The 14,393-nt window shown below is 36.5% G+C and overlaps 1 long non-coding RNA gene across 1 annotated transcript; it reads right to left on the minus strand.

Annotated features, from left to right (window-relative positions):
- Positions 1–2,192: 2,192 nt before the first annotated feature.
- LOC137028979 (uncharacterized) lies at positions 2,193–4,959 on the minus strand. Its single transcript, XR_010896239.1, has 4 exons — positions 4,383–4,959; positions 3,688–3,746; positions 3,496–3,558; positions 2,193–3,412 (listed from the first exon to the last, which is right to left on the minus strand). It is a non-coding gene; the product is annotated as an uncharacterized lncRNA (long non-coding RNA).
- Positions 4,960–14,393: the final 9,434 nt, after the last annotated feature.

Consider the following 14,393-nt stretch of genomic DNA (forward strand, 5'->3'; position numbering starts at 1 on the left):
CATTTTTGGGTGAACTAATCCTTTAACAACCCAAAGGCAGATCACTTGAGTGCAGCTGATGTTGTTTTGAAATGATCAAGAATATTTCAGTAAACAAATAAGCTATCCTTTGGATCCTCTGATCTTATTTCCTTTCCTTGCATTCCCTCACATCCTTCAGAGGTGACAATGAGAAGTGCACTGTATTGCTGGCAGTCTGAACATGGTCACACATTTTGCCCTAGGGTCAGCCTATTATTTACATAAAGGTTGAAGAAACAAAAAAAACTTATAAAATTATATTTTTTATTTCAAAATTAATACTTGAAATTCTGTATAGGTTACAGAGAATAGGGTAACCAAACTCAACTAGTATTTCATTGGTAACCAATGCTTGAAATATTTTGTCACTTGCTGCACCTCATATTACATTACAAAGTTTTACAGGATTTAACCCTTTAAAAAGATAAGATGGTTAGTTGTGTAATAAATAGGTGCACTTGGGTTCATGTTTTATTATTATTATTATTTTTATTATTATTTGTCCTTTTAGGGAGAGGTGTGCTTGCTCTTGAGCACATTGAATCATCCACCTTTGTTGTTGAAGACCGTGGGATTCTCTCTCAAAGTAAACATGTTGAAGATGTTGAAGGCAACTACTTGTTTGACTTCACATGGAATGGAACACGTAATTGGTAAGCTGGCCATTTTTTTCAACGATAATTATGATTAATATTATTGTTTCTATTATTATTACTGTAGCAGCTTTGCTAGGGTTCTTATAACAATAGGAACTTATAAGTTAGTGATAATCAATAACATGGTTATTGTTTAGCAGGCTGATTCCTAAGTGGGGTTATATATTTAGCCTACCATCTCACCTTTTAAATTCTCAGGAAGGGAAGTTAACTGTCACAATGTGTATTTTTTAATATAGGTTAAATAGGCCAAGGTTACCCTAACCCCAAAAATATATATTGTTCAGTTAGGAATGTTTTAAGTTTCTTACTGCATTATTTTTCTCACAGCATAGATGCTACTAAAGTGGACTGTTCACTTGGGCGACTGCTGAATGATGATCACAGAAATCCAAATTGCAAAGTCAAGACAATAATTGTTGACGGAAGACCACACCTGTGCCTATTTAGTATAAGAGATATCTTTCCAGATGAGGAGGTCACATACAACTATGGGGATTCCTCGTGGCCTTGGCGTTTAAGGGTGAGTTTCTTGAAGACTTTATTTATTTGAAAGTCAACCATGTTTCACTCTGTTCTGCATTTCATGAATTTGTTAAAAAAAAAAAGATTCTGCATGGCTGTTTTGTGCACGACAGCCATTAAAGTGACAGTAGATACTTAGACTTTGGTTAATACTATCTGGCAAACATCCTTGCCTCAGTTTTGTACCTGTCTTTCTCACAATTACAGGAATTGTGTGACGAGCCATCAGTGACTGTGACTGAATGCCGTGTGAATCCTTCCTCATCAGTGAGTGAGAAAGTAAGTGATCGTATGTTCCTTAATTGTTTACTTCTCTTTGACAATGTTCAAGGATTACGTCACTTTGAAATTAAAATTACCCCAAGCTTTACTCACCCTCAAGACATCCTAGGTGTATATGACTTTCTGATGAACATAATAGCAGAAATATTAATAAATACCCTGACACATCCAAGCTTTATAATGGCAGTGATAGGGTTCAGTGACTATGAACTGAACAAAGTGCTTTCATCCACATCCATCCATCATTAATATATGCTCCACACCGATCCGGAGTGTTAATAAAAGCCTTCTGAATCAAAACAATGCGTTTTGCATAAAATAAATATCCATATTTAACAAGTTATGAAGTCAAATATCGAACTTCCGCTAGACCACCTTCCATGTACAAGTTATGAAGAAAGTGTAAACTGGCATTGCGTCAATTACACTTTCTGCGTACGTTGAATACGGAAGGCGGTCTGGCGGAAGCTCGATATTCGACTTTATAACTTGTTTAAATATGGGTGTCTTTTTACACAAATGCATCACTTCGCTTTAGAAGGCCTTTAATAACACTCTGGAGCCATGTGGAGTACAGGTTTATGATGGATGGATGTGGATGGAAGCACTTTGTTCAGTTCATACTCATTGAACCCTATCACTGCCATTATAAAGCTCAGATGTGTCAGGATATTTAGTAATATTTCTCTTGTTTCTGATTGTCTTTGTCAGAAACAAGAAAGCCATATACACTGGAAGCCCGTACAAGTTGATTGAACCTAAAAAATTTATGGAAACTCGTTGCCCTAAAAAATTGATTTTCTCTTGTTGAACAAACAAGACATTTTACGTTTAATGGGTTTCATTCATGAAACATTCGTAAATATACGAGTAAATATGTGAGTGATTTGCGCGTAAAGAGACCTTCCCGAAAACTCTTCTCCTGATTCACAAATACTTCGTAAACGTCAGAAGTGATAGTGAAATGTGTGTGTGAGTTAATGAATTCCATTCAGTCATAAATGGGACGCGCGTGCACGCTCATTCTCAATTACCATAAATCCCGCCCATTAAATCCGACTGACGGGCATCATATTATGACACCAAATTAAGGATTTTGGCCATTTTATAGGAAACAATTTCCATAACAATTAAGGGGCCATTAGTTTGCCTAGCCTTATTGAAATCAATTAATTATTTGATTAAAGTGCTCCGTTTGCAGATGCTATTATTGGCTCTCACAAAAAAGTAAAAAGAAAAAATGTATGTAATTACTAGATATATTTTTTTTCAAAATGCTATGTAAATATGTACTTTTATTAAGGTGAATTAAAATGCAGCCTTATTAATGAGCAAAACATTCAGATGTTAAACGCACTATTTACGCGTGACTGGGAGCAGGTGTAGATTTCTTTCGTACCAACTAACATTTGGAAAATACGAACATTTTAATGAATCCGAAAATTTACGCCAGAACCACTTTACACACGATTTACACAAAAATTCGTTCTGCTCGTGTTTCATGAATGAGACCCAATGTACTTAACATTACAATAGTATTGCAATAAAAAGTTTTAGTTCATTTAACTAATATCTGTTAAAATAGCTCAAATTTATTGATTTAGGTCACTTAAAATATTAAATTGCACACATTTTATTGCATTCATTTTAAGACTTTAATTTTAATATAGCTTTTTAATTTCAGTTATTTTGAAGAATTCTTACTTTTTAAGTTAACTCCACTATAAACAAGAACAAAGAATACACCAAACAGTGATTTATTTGAATCCACAATTTATTTAAATTCAGTTTCTAGAGAATAACAAGAAACCATCACAAAATTCTGCTCCAAGATGATTCCGACAGTAGATGGATGGAGGTAGAAGGGCAGTGGATGCTGTGTCATATCTTCACTTTCTAGGCTGTATGCTGTCCTCATCATCAGAAGCCTAAACATGAATAAAGAGATTACTCAGAATATTCACATGCATAATTTCAAAATGATGCTGACACTTCAGCTTAATTTACACACATTTGTCTTTTGCACAAAATCTCTCAAATCACTCTCTTCTTCCCAACCAGCCTGCTGGTACACCTAAAGCAGAAGAACAAAGTTTGTTAATGTAAGGAAATTGTCAAAACTGAACAAATGTCGAATTTGAATATCTATTTTTCATGTGTATGAATAAACACACAAAATATGAACATAGGCATTTCACTTTACCTGACAGAGCTGGTCAAGACTGAAGCATCTTAGCTTTGATTGGATCTGCTTGGAATCTGCTGAGTGACAAAAAATCCACATTATTTCATTAATTTTTACCAGCAGACAATGTAAACTATATTTAACACAAAAAAAAGCATATCACAGGATGAAATCCTACTGAAACTTAAACACAGATAGCTAGCTTGGCTAACAGCACACAGGTGAGCACAATGTTGCATTTATTTTGTAGATAACTTAGCTTTGTATACGATCATGATTTTGGATTCACGATACTTTTGCAAAACGCAGCTGTGGTGTTTTGCCTGTTGGTGCTTGACCTGCCAAGAGCAGGCTGACATCATCAGTGCAGTGTCATTCACGTTTAATACGAACATTGTGCTTACAAATATCGACAAATAACAAGAATGCATTAATTATTAAAAAGAGATGAACACTTGATATAACACATTCGTGCATTCACTATAATCTTAACTTTACCATAATGGCAAGCGATGATTTCCACTGATTAAGTTACAAATAATGCGATCTGTGAAGAGACCGTGGCGGAAGACTTAACTAGCATGTAAGTTAATGCAGCCAAACTAGCTAACTGCTGTCCCTTGAGATCAATATTGATATGTATCTCATTTACATTCTGAAACGAATTAATAAGAGCTTGTTTCAGAGTAAAAACTAAAAGTTCTTCAACTTACCAGCAAACGTTGACAGAAACACACGCTACATTCCAGCTTGGCGTCATTTCAAACTGCCCAATGAAATTCTTCCTTGTGTTGCATTCCTGTTCGTTGCCATTGACAACAGACTTGAATTAGCACAGTTAAGTTGATTGAACTAAAACATTCCAGTAGAATGAGAGAATACATGCAAATCGTGCACAAAACCCAAAACAATTGTGTAATGAAGAGAAAATTAAAAAGTTTATGTTTAGTTTATTTAATTAGTTTGGGTTAAATCAACTTCAGGGATTACAGTGTACACCTAGGATGGCTTGAGGGTGAGTAAAGGTTTGGCTAATTTTCATTTCAAAGTTAATCTAATCTTTAAGTGTAGGACAGTTGGGCATCATACTAGGCTGTTTTATGTGGACCGTTGTCTTAAAGACGTTGTTGTGACGTCTCAACTTTGAGTAAAATGTGCCTTTCTCTGTTTACTCATTTTCATCACTTGTGTATTGGGGGATGGGCATGACTCTGACCTGAAATGTAAGGACAGTCCTCCTCTATGGGGACCGTCGTGTTAGGGTTAGGGTTTGATGAAAAGATATGTTGCTTTGGGTATGTTTCAGACATTGACCTTTATAATGTAAATTGTATTACTTTATAGACAAGATCCTCATGTATACATGTTTTACGTCTGCTTTGTGCACGACAGCCATTAAAGTGACAGTAGATACTTAGACTTTGGTTAATACTATCTGGCAAACATCCTTGCCTCAGTTTTGTACCTGTCTTTCTCACAATTACAGGAATTGTGTGACGAGACATCAGTGACTGTGACTGAATGCCGTGTGAATCCTTCCTCATCAGTGAGTGAGAAAGTAAGTGATCGTATGTTCCTTAATTGTTTACTTCTCTTTGACACTGACAGTGTTAAGTGGAGGACAGTTGGGCATCATACTAGGCTGTTTTATGTGGACCGTTGTCTTAAAGACGTTGTTGTGATGTCTCAACTTTGAATAAAATGTGATTTTCTCTATTTACTCATTTTCATCACTTGTGTATTGGGGGATGGGCATGACTCTGAACTGAAATGTAAGGACAGTCCTCCCCTATGGGGACCGTTGTGTTAGGGTTAGGGTTAGGGTTTGATGAAAAGATATGTTGCTTTGGATATGTGTCAGCTTTATTTTATTGTGGATAAGGTTTAAACCCAATATGCACACTTTTCAGTCAGGACATGCTTTCAATACAGCAACAACTGCAGTGTCTTTCAGTCAAAAAGAAGTAAACAGTTAAGGTCCGTTTACACCAACAATGATAACTACATTAGCATCCACACCAACAGAAGGTATCTTTCTGTTTACTGTAAGCACATGCTTGTCTGCTGCTTAAATACTCGAGCTTGGTATAGCAGAATTAATTCTGATTGGCTGTCAATGTTTTTAGCGTTTAATCTGGATATCTTTTTGAAAGTGATTCTAACAATATTGTTTCACTGTACCGTTATTGTTTAAGCTCTTATGAAGATGCTGCTACTCTTAAATATTGAAAGATTTTTTTTAACTATAACTTTATAGTTATTGTCCTTGGTGTGAACAGGCCCTTTTTAGTTGCTAAAATTCACCCTGTCCTGAGTTAGCGGTGAGGGTTTTGCGTTTGGAGAGATTTTCTTGTATAAAATTTGCCTTTTAAGGGACTTTTTTTGGAAGAAAACAACGAATAACATCTACATTCATATTCATTTGTTAAATGTTATGCATCAGAATTGAAACATTTTATGATAATGGTATACAATTGCTCTGATTTCAGATGACCTGTAAAGACAAGTCAAAGACCGTTGCGAAGAAAGGAGATTCAGCTTTGACTGGAGATGAAATGGTACACTGACCTTTATAATATAAATTGTATTACTGTATAGACAGGATCCTCATGTATACATGTTTTACGTCTGCTTTGTGCACGACAGCCATTAAATTGACAGTAGATACTTAGACTTTGGTTAATACTATCTGGCAAACATCCTTGCCTCAGTTTTGTACCTGTCTTTCTCACAATTACAGGAATTGTGTGACGAGCCATCAGTGACTGTGACTGAATGCAGTGTGAATCCTTCCTCATCAGTGAGTGAGAAAGTAAGTGATCGTATGTTCCTTAATTGTTTACTTCTCTTTGACACTGACAGTGTTAAGTGGAGGACAGTTGGGCATCATACTAGGCTGTTTTATGTGGACCGTTGTCTTAAAGACGTTGTTGTGACGTCTCAACTTTGAGTAAAATGTGCCTTTCTCTGTTTACTCATTTTCATCACTTGTGTATTGGGGGATGGGCATGACTCTGACCTGAAATGTAAGGACAGTCCTCCTCTATGGGGACCGTCGTGTTAGGGTTAGGGTTTGATGAAAAGATATGTTGCTTTGGGTATGTGTCAGACATTGACCTTTATAATGTAAATTGTATTACTGTATAGACAAGATCCTCATGTATACATGTTTTACATCTGCTTTGTGCACGACAGCCATTAAAGTGACAGTAGATACTTAGACTTTGGTTGATACTATCTGGCAAACATCCTTGCCTCAGTTTTGTACCTGTCTTTCTCACAATTACAGGAATTGTGTGACGAGACATCAGTGACTGTGACTGAATGCAGTGTGAATCCTTCCTCATCAGTGAGTGAGAAAGTAAGTGATCGTACGTTCCTTAATTGTTTACTTCTCTTTGACAATGTTCAAGGATTACGTCACTTTGAAATTAAAATTACCCCAAGCTTTACTTACCCTCAAGCCATCCTAGGTGTATATGACTTTCTGATGAACATAATAGCAGAAATATTAATAACTACCCTGACACATCCTAGCTTTATAATGGCAGTGATAGGGTTCAGTGACTATGAACTGAACAAAGTGCTTTCATCCACATCCATCCATCATTAATATATGCTCCACACCGATCCGGACTGTTAATAAAAGCCTTCTGAATCAAAACAATGCGTTTTGCATAAAATAAATATCCATATTTAACAAGTTATGAAGTCAAATATCGAACTTCCGCTAGACCACCTTCCATGTACAAGTTATGAAGAAAGTGTAAACTGGCATCGCGTCAATTACACTTTCTGCGTACGTTGAATACGGAAGGCGGTCTGGCGGAAGCTCGATATTCGACTTTATAACTTTTACAATTACAGGAATTGGGTGACGAGACATCAGTGACTGTGACTGAATGCCGTGTGAATCCTTCCTCATCAGTGAGTGAGAAAGTAAGTGATCGTATGTTCCTTAATTGTTTACTTCTCTTTGACACTGACAGTGTTAAGTGGAGGACAGTTGGGCATCATACTAGGCTGTTTTATGTGGACCGTTGTCTTAAAGACGTTGTTGTGACGTCTCAACTTTGAGTAAAATGTGCCTTTCTCTGTTCACTCATTTTCATCACTTGTGTAATGGGGGATGGGCATGACTCTGACCTGAAATGTAAGGACAGTCCTCCTCTATGGGGACCGCCGTGTTAGGGTTAGGGTTTGATGAAAAGATATGTTGCTTTGGGTATGTGTCAGCTTTATTTTAGTGTGGATAAGGTTAAGACACAATATGCACACTTTCTAACAGCATACAAAACAGCATACAATTGCTCTGATTTCAGATGACCTGTAAAGACAGTGTCACTTCTCTTTGACACTGACACACTTGTGTATTGGGGGATGGGCATGACTCTGTCCTGAAATGTAAGGACAGTCCTCCTCTATTATCGTTCCAAAAACAGCTTGATTAAAAAAGGATACTGGTAAATAACTATATATTTTTTATTTATTTGTTTGTTTGCCTATACTTTATGGTGCTAACTCAATTAGCTGGATTTGATCGATGACGATTTGGCACAATCTTGGATTGTTCGGTTCTTCGACACTTATTCTGGAGTTGCTGTCATAGCAACAGGTCCGTAAGCATAAGCCTGCTCGGGAGCAGGCTTATGTCTTGTAAACAGGATTAGATTGCATCTTTTTAAGCGGCACAGATACTTAAAATCTGTTCCATCCAATGCTATTTTATTTAAAGAGTTCTGAACTGAACCAGGAACTAAATTAATAACTTATTTGAAAATAATATAATAATATTGTGTAGTCTATAATACTATTGACACAACCAGTTTTTCTCATTGAGATTTATTTGTGATAATAATTACTTTTATTGGAGTCTTACACACATGCTGTACAGTTAATCTGAGCCGTGCATTATTTTGATTGGTGACATATTATGGGAGTGGCTTGAAACAGAAAACTTGATCTTGACCCATAAGAAACTTTAATTAATGCTGTCATGTAGGGCTGGATGATTAATCGAAAAGTAATCAAAACTGAAATTCAGAACCTCTAACCGACGTAATTTTCCCATGTCGGTTATTTCGTTTTTTTTAATCCTGTTAATACTTCCCCCTTAAAAACACACTACCGCGTGTGTAGCCATGTGACTCTGCCCCGTCCAGTCAGTGGCATAAAAGCAAAACACGGAGGTGAACACCGGTTCAACACATACACCGCGTTCCAAATCATTATGCAAGTGACATATCAGTTAGATTTCAGCAGAATAAACATTCAGATTTTAGTTTTTCTAAGAAAATGTTTGTTTGTTTATTTATCCATATCTTTTTAGATAACTGGTATCAATGTCAGACAAAATAATTTGCCAGATCTATGGAAACCCTACTTAGAGGTTGTTCCACATTATTAAGCAAGTCACAGTTCTCATGCAATATGGGAGGAAGAAAGATCTTTCTGAAGAAGAAAAGCATGAAATGGTCCAGTGGTCCAATGTTTTCATGCCTTTTGCACAACATTGGACCATTTCATGCTTTTCATCTTCAGAAAGATCTTTCTTCCTCCCATATTGCATGAGAACTGTGACTTACAACCTCTAAGTAGGGTTTTCATAGATCTGGCAAATTATTTTGTCTGAGATTGATACCAGTTATCTAAAAAGACATGGATAAATAAACAAACAAACATTTTCTTAGAAAAACTAAAATCTGAATGTTTATTGTACTGAAATCTTACTGATATGTCACTTGCGCGCCATCGCTACACTGCGTTCCAAATTATTATGCGAGTGGTGAGCCTTGCATCTTCACTAAACTTTGTCAGTTGTAGTTGTTTTATGGTTTGGACATTTAAGCGATTAGATGATCGGATGTGTATTATATCAAGCTAACATGCTCACGCAGCTGCATTGTGGCACGAACATTCATACAAACAGTAGCTGTGAAGATCGCGCACAGAGAGGAACGCAGAAACTAGTTGTCAGCGCTGTCCTGTGATTTATCACAAAAGTAGCTTAGAAATTCAAAACTTATTATAGCATATATTTTTCTACTTTTGAAGGAACTATTTACAACCTACAACTTCACAATTAATAGAGACAGTACAATTAATCACACGTATACTGGTACTGTGCTAATTTATCTTTATGATTTACAACGAGCAGAAATCTGTAAGAAATGTACAAATGTATAATCATATTTACAGTACAAACCTTGTCAGTGAACTATGAGGGGGAAAAAAACCCCAGAAACAAAATAATCATTCATTAATCGTAATCGAGGTAAAATGTTCAATTAATGAAGGTTTTGATTTTAGGCCGTAATCGTCAAGCCCTAATAACACTTAAGCAAAACATGGTCAGGTCAAAGTGTCTGAATAATTTTTGGTTCCAAATTTTTATCAATTTTACTGGTAGTCCACTGTATGAATAATATTTTGGTATAATATGTCACAGTTTACTTTAGCTATCTTCATTTACATAAATGAACTATAGTGTCCTGCACCCACTAGTAAAAATATATCAAAAGTTATCCGCTTGTTAAGTCGTGACGTAAGGAACGCCGTTTCCGGGTCCAATCCTTGACTCGTTTCACTTGAGAATGCCATCGGCGGCCGTTTTTGAGCGCTATTTATTCATATTAAACATCAATCATTTTAAAAAGTTAAAACATTTTAAATACTTACAGTCTACACAACAGTCTCCGTGCTCACAGCATCACAGACATTAATATTTTAAATATTTATAAAAGATGAATCATTGTCTGGCCATCTAGAATTTTGGTACGGAGATAAAGGTTATGATTATATATTTTTTTTAGTATTACACCACATCGTGTGTGTATATTAGCACCATTTGTTGTTTTCTTATGGTATGAAATAGAGCGTTAGGACCCGGAAGCGCTGCTGTGTGACGTCAGACTTAACAACCGAATATCTAGAGTCTGAATAATTTTTGGTTTGACTGTATTTACATACTGTATATGTATATATGTATATTTTTATTTGTTTTGCAGAGACCAAATCGAGGAACACTGAAAAGGCCATGGAGCCCAAATGAAGTGAATGCTGTCATGAAACATTATTCCATATTTCAAAGGGACACCTTGCAACAAAAACCGATTGTGAGCAGTGCAAGACTGCAGAGGACCCTGAGAGAAAGAACAGTCCAAAATATAAGGGGCTTCGTGAGGAACCGAGGTATGATGTTGAAAAAAAAAGTTCTTAGAGAGTTCCTAGAGAGATCATTTTGGCCTTACATTAATGTGTGTGGCTTTTGTTCTGCAAAATTGTCTAAAATGTTGTTGGACCACTGAATTTATAAGCAGAAGAGTCTGAATCAGGTCTATATTTTGTGCTGAAGACATCCTTTTATTTACTTTTGTTAAAACATTGTTTTTATAGAAATGTACAAATTATTGCATTTTTATTGGAAGGCAGTATAATTTGTTTTTTCCACTGGCACTGTGTTGCTGAGTGAATTTTGTGGCCCATACCCTGTTGCACTTTGGTCCCATAAACATACTTATTTTATATCTTAGTTGTTGAGCCTTTTTTACCATTTGTTAATTTTTATTAATTGCCTTTTCAGTTTCTTTTGAGTTTTATTGCTTCATCTTATTGACCTTTAACTAGTCTTAAGTCTGAAGTGTAAAACTTGCTGATCTTTGATCACTAAATTTTCTTCAACCAGGTTAATTTAACCTGTGTATTGCACCACATGTATGCTTGTTGGCTGACATACTGTAGCAACAGCACATTGTAGCACTATTTCCTTAGGTATGCATATTAATTTTGCAGGTTCAGTGGCAGCAAAAAGATGCACAATAATTTGTGAATTCACTCTTCAATGTAGAAGAGCTGATTTGATTTAGTATGGTTAACTAATACTAGTACTCCTGCTATGTATGGAGTAAATGGAGTGATGTCCAGTTAAACCCAGATTGTCCTCATAATGAAGGGTTAGTTATGGTTGTGTGTGTTTGTGTGTGAAGTCCAGTTAAACCCAAACTGTCCTCATAATGAAGGGTTAGTTATGGTTGTGTGTGTGTGTTTGTGTGTGTGAAGTCCAGTTAAACCCAGATTGTCCTCATAATGAAGGGTTAGTTATGGTTGTGTGTGTTTGTGTGTGAAGTCCAGTTAAACCCAAACTGTCCTCATAATGAAGGGTTAGTTATGGTTGTGTGTGTTTGTGTGTGAAGTCCAGTTAAACCCAAACTGTCCTCATAATGAAGGGTTAGTTATGGTTGTGTGTGTATGTAAACAATGTCCAGTTAAACCCAGATTGTCCTCATAATGAAGGGTTAGTTATGGTTGTGTGTGTTTGTGAGTGATGTCCAGTTAAACCCAAACTGTCCTCATAATGAAGGGTTAGTTATGGTTGTGTGTGTGTGTGTGTATGTAAACAATGTCCAGTTAAACCCAATTGGTCAACAATTTTCATTTAGATACTAATCAATTCTTTAACAATTATAACTCTCTTTTCACAATAACATGAAACACCATCAAATGCCTATATTCTGCTTTATTCAAAACAATTTTTATACAAAACTACTTAAAATCTAATGAATAAATTAAGACATTGACATTCAAGGTTCAATTATGAAAACTACTTATGTATCTTACAATAAAACCATCATCTCAAACTGTTCAGTAACATATTTAATCTACATTTTTGAAAAAAAATGTATGCATAAATGTGTGCTCTCACTGGGAAGTGACTGCTCTAGTCAGTGATGGTTAACTAGTAAACTATCCTTTTTTTTTATTTCTTAATTTTTATAGTTAATTTACTTTCATATTTCACTTCCCCTCTTCTCTCTTTGCTCTTCCCTCACATCACACCTGTTAAAGCTCACATTACAAACTCAGGGTTATTTTTTAAAATATTTAATAAGATTAAGCCAGGTTAAGCAATTGCTGATAATTTCTTGCTTTGTTTTGTTTTCTTATTTTGTTTTTCTGTTTACTGGTATTGAAACGTACTTAAGTGATGTGGTACACTCAAGGGTAAAGTTAAACAAGTATGATGCTCATGTTTAATGATGCACTGTAGGTGACTGTCCAGATAAACCAGGGTAGTCCTCATAAGTCATAATTAAATCAGGACACGCCCACTCCCGCCCCGTCCTCACAGTGCTGTAGAATGTCAGGTCTTCATATTTCCAAACTGCTTCACTAGAATTAAATTCTGAGCAGTCAGCGTTTTACCCCATGCCATAAGGAGCAGTTTAATGTTTCTTATTAATTTCTATGACAATGGGAAAGGTGGGTCCCCATAAACCACAATGGAACTTATTTGGAAAAAAAGTCCTTATAAACCACCCGTACCAGTATAGGTGTGTGGGGGTGTGTGGGGGTGTGTGGGGGTGTGTGGGGGTGTGTGGGGGTGTGTGTGTGTGTGTGTGTGTGTGTGTGTGTGTGTGTGTGTGTGTGTGTGTGTGTGTGTGTGTGTGTGTGTGGGGGTGTGTGTGGGGGTGTGTGTGGGGGTGTGTGTGGGGGTGTGTGGGGGTGTGTGGGTGTGGGTGTGTGTGTGGGTGTGTGTGTGTGTGTGTGTGTGTGTGTGTGTGTGTGTGTGTGTGTGTGTGTGTGTGTGTGTGTGAGTGTGTGAGAAGGATGCGTTGGATATCCAAGCCATCAGCAGCTATTGGAGCTGCTGCCACAAAGTAAAAAAACTGCATGCGTTCCCCTCCACCAAGCCAATTTCCTCTATGTGTAAAACACCTGTTTAAACACCTTCTGTGCCCACACTGCCCCCACCTGGTGACAGCCCGCAATACACGTACAACACTGGCTCCTACAGGAGACGAAGGACATGGAGGAGACGACTGGAACAGGTAAGTATGGCCTTTGGAGTCCTTAAGGTAAGCATACAGAGGTATGTAGTGCAAACGAGACTGGACAGTGAATGTGTGTGAGTGTGGTGGTTAAATGCTGGAGGTGATTGCTGTGCAGATGAGCTTCAGGTGGCGGTGATCAGTAGGCTGGTGATTGAGTGCGTGGGTAAGGGAGTGAGGTGGAACCTGACGTGTCTGTGACACTCTGTTTTGTACTGTGATTTTTATATTTTGTTCCTTTAATTTCTACTTCTGGCCAATCATTTTGTATTTGTTTTGTTACTTTCCTTAATTCTAATGTGCCTCCTTTCTTATGTTTTAATCTTGTGTCTTTTTGTATTTGTAATTCTGTTTGACTATTCTCACTACTAATACTAGATAGTGATGAATAAGAGCTTTCACTATTCGGCTCATTCTCTGAGCTATCCTCATCACTGTCCTTCTCTGTTTCGAGTAGTACTTCTTGTCTCATAAATTCAGAATCTTTTTTAGCAGATTTCCTTTCTTTCTTTTTTAGTTCATTATAGATTTGTTTAAATTCTTCCCTATCTTTATTACTTATTAATAAATTTAATTTTAAGGGTTCAATTTCTGAATTACAGCAGTTACTGAATGTCCATACTGTTCTGTCCCAAATAAGGTTAAATGAATTATTTTAACTTGTCTACTTATTGCACTTTGTATCAAAGATGACATTATTGTTTTAACTTCTGTCTCAGAGCGTTTAATACTACATAATTTTACTCTACAATCTGTCATCTCATTACATGCTACAAAATCCCAGTGCGGTGATCCAGTAGTAAATCTTACTGAAGCAGGAGACTGCATTTCTAATTGATTACGTAACTGATTAATCTCCTGCTGTGCCTGTGTTCCTAACAAGTTAAGAATAGCATC

The sequence above is a fragment of the Chanodichthys erythropterus genome, chromosome 10, assembly GCF_024489055.1.
Source record: "Chanodichthys erythropterus isolate Z2021 chromosome 10, ASM2448905v1, whole genome shotgun sequence".
Taxonomy (NCBI): domain Eukaryota; kingdom Metazoa; phylum Chordata; class Actinopteri; order Cypriniformes; family Xenocyprididae; genus Chanodichthys; species Chanodichthys erythropterus.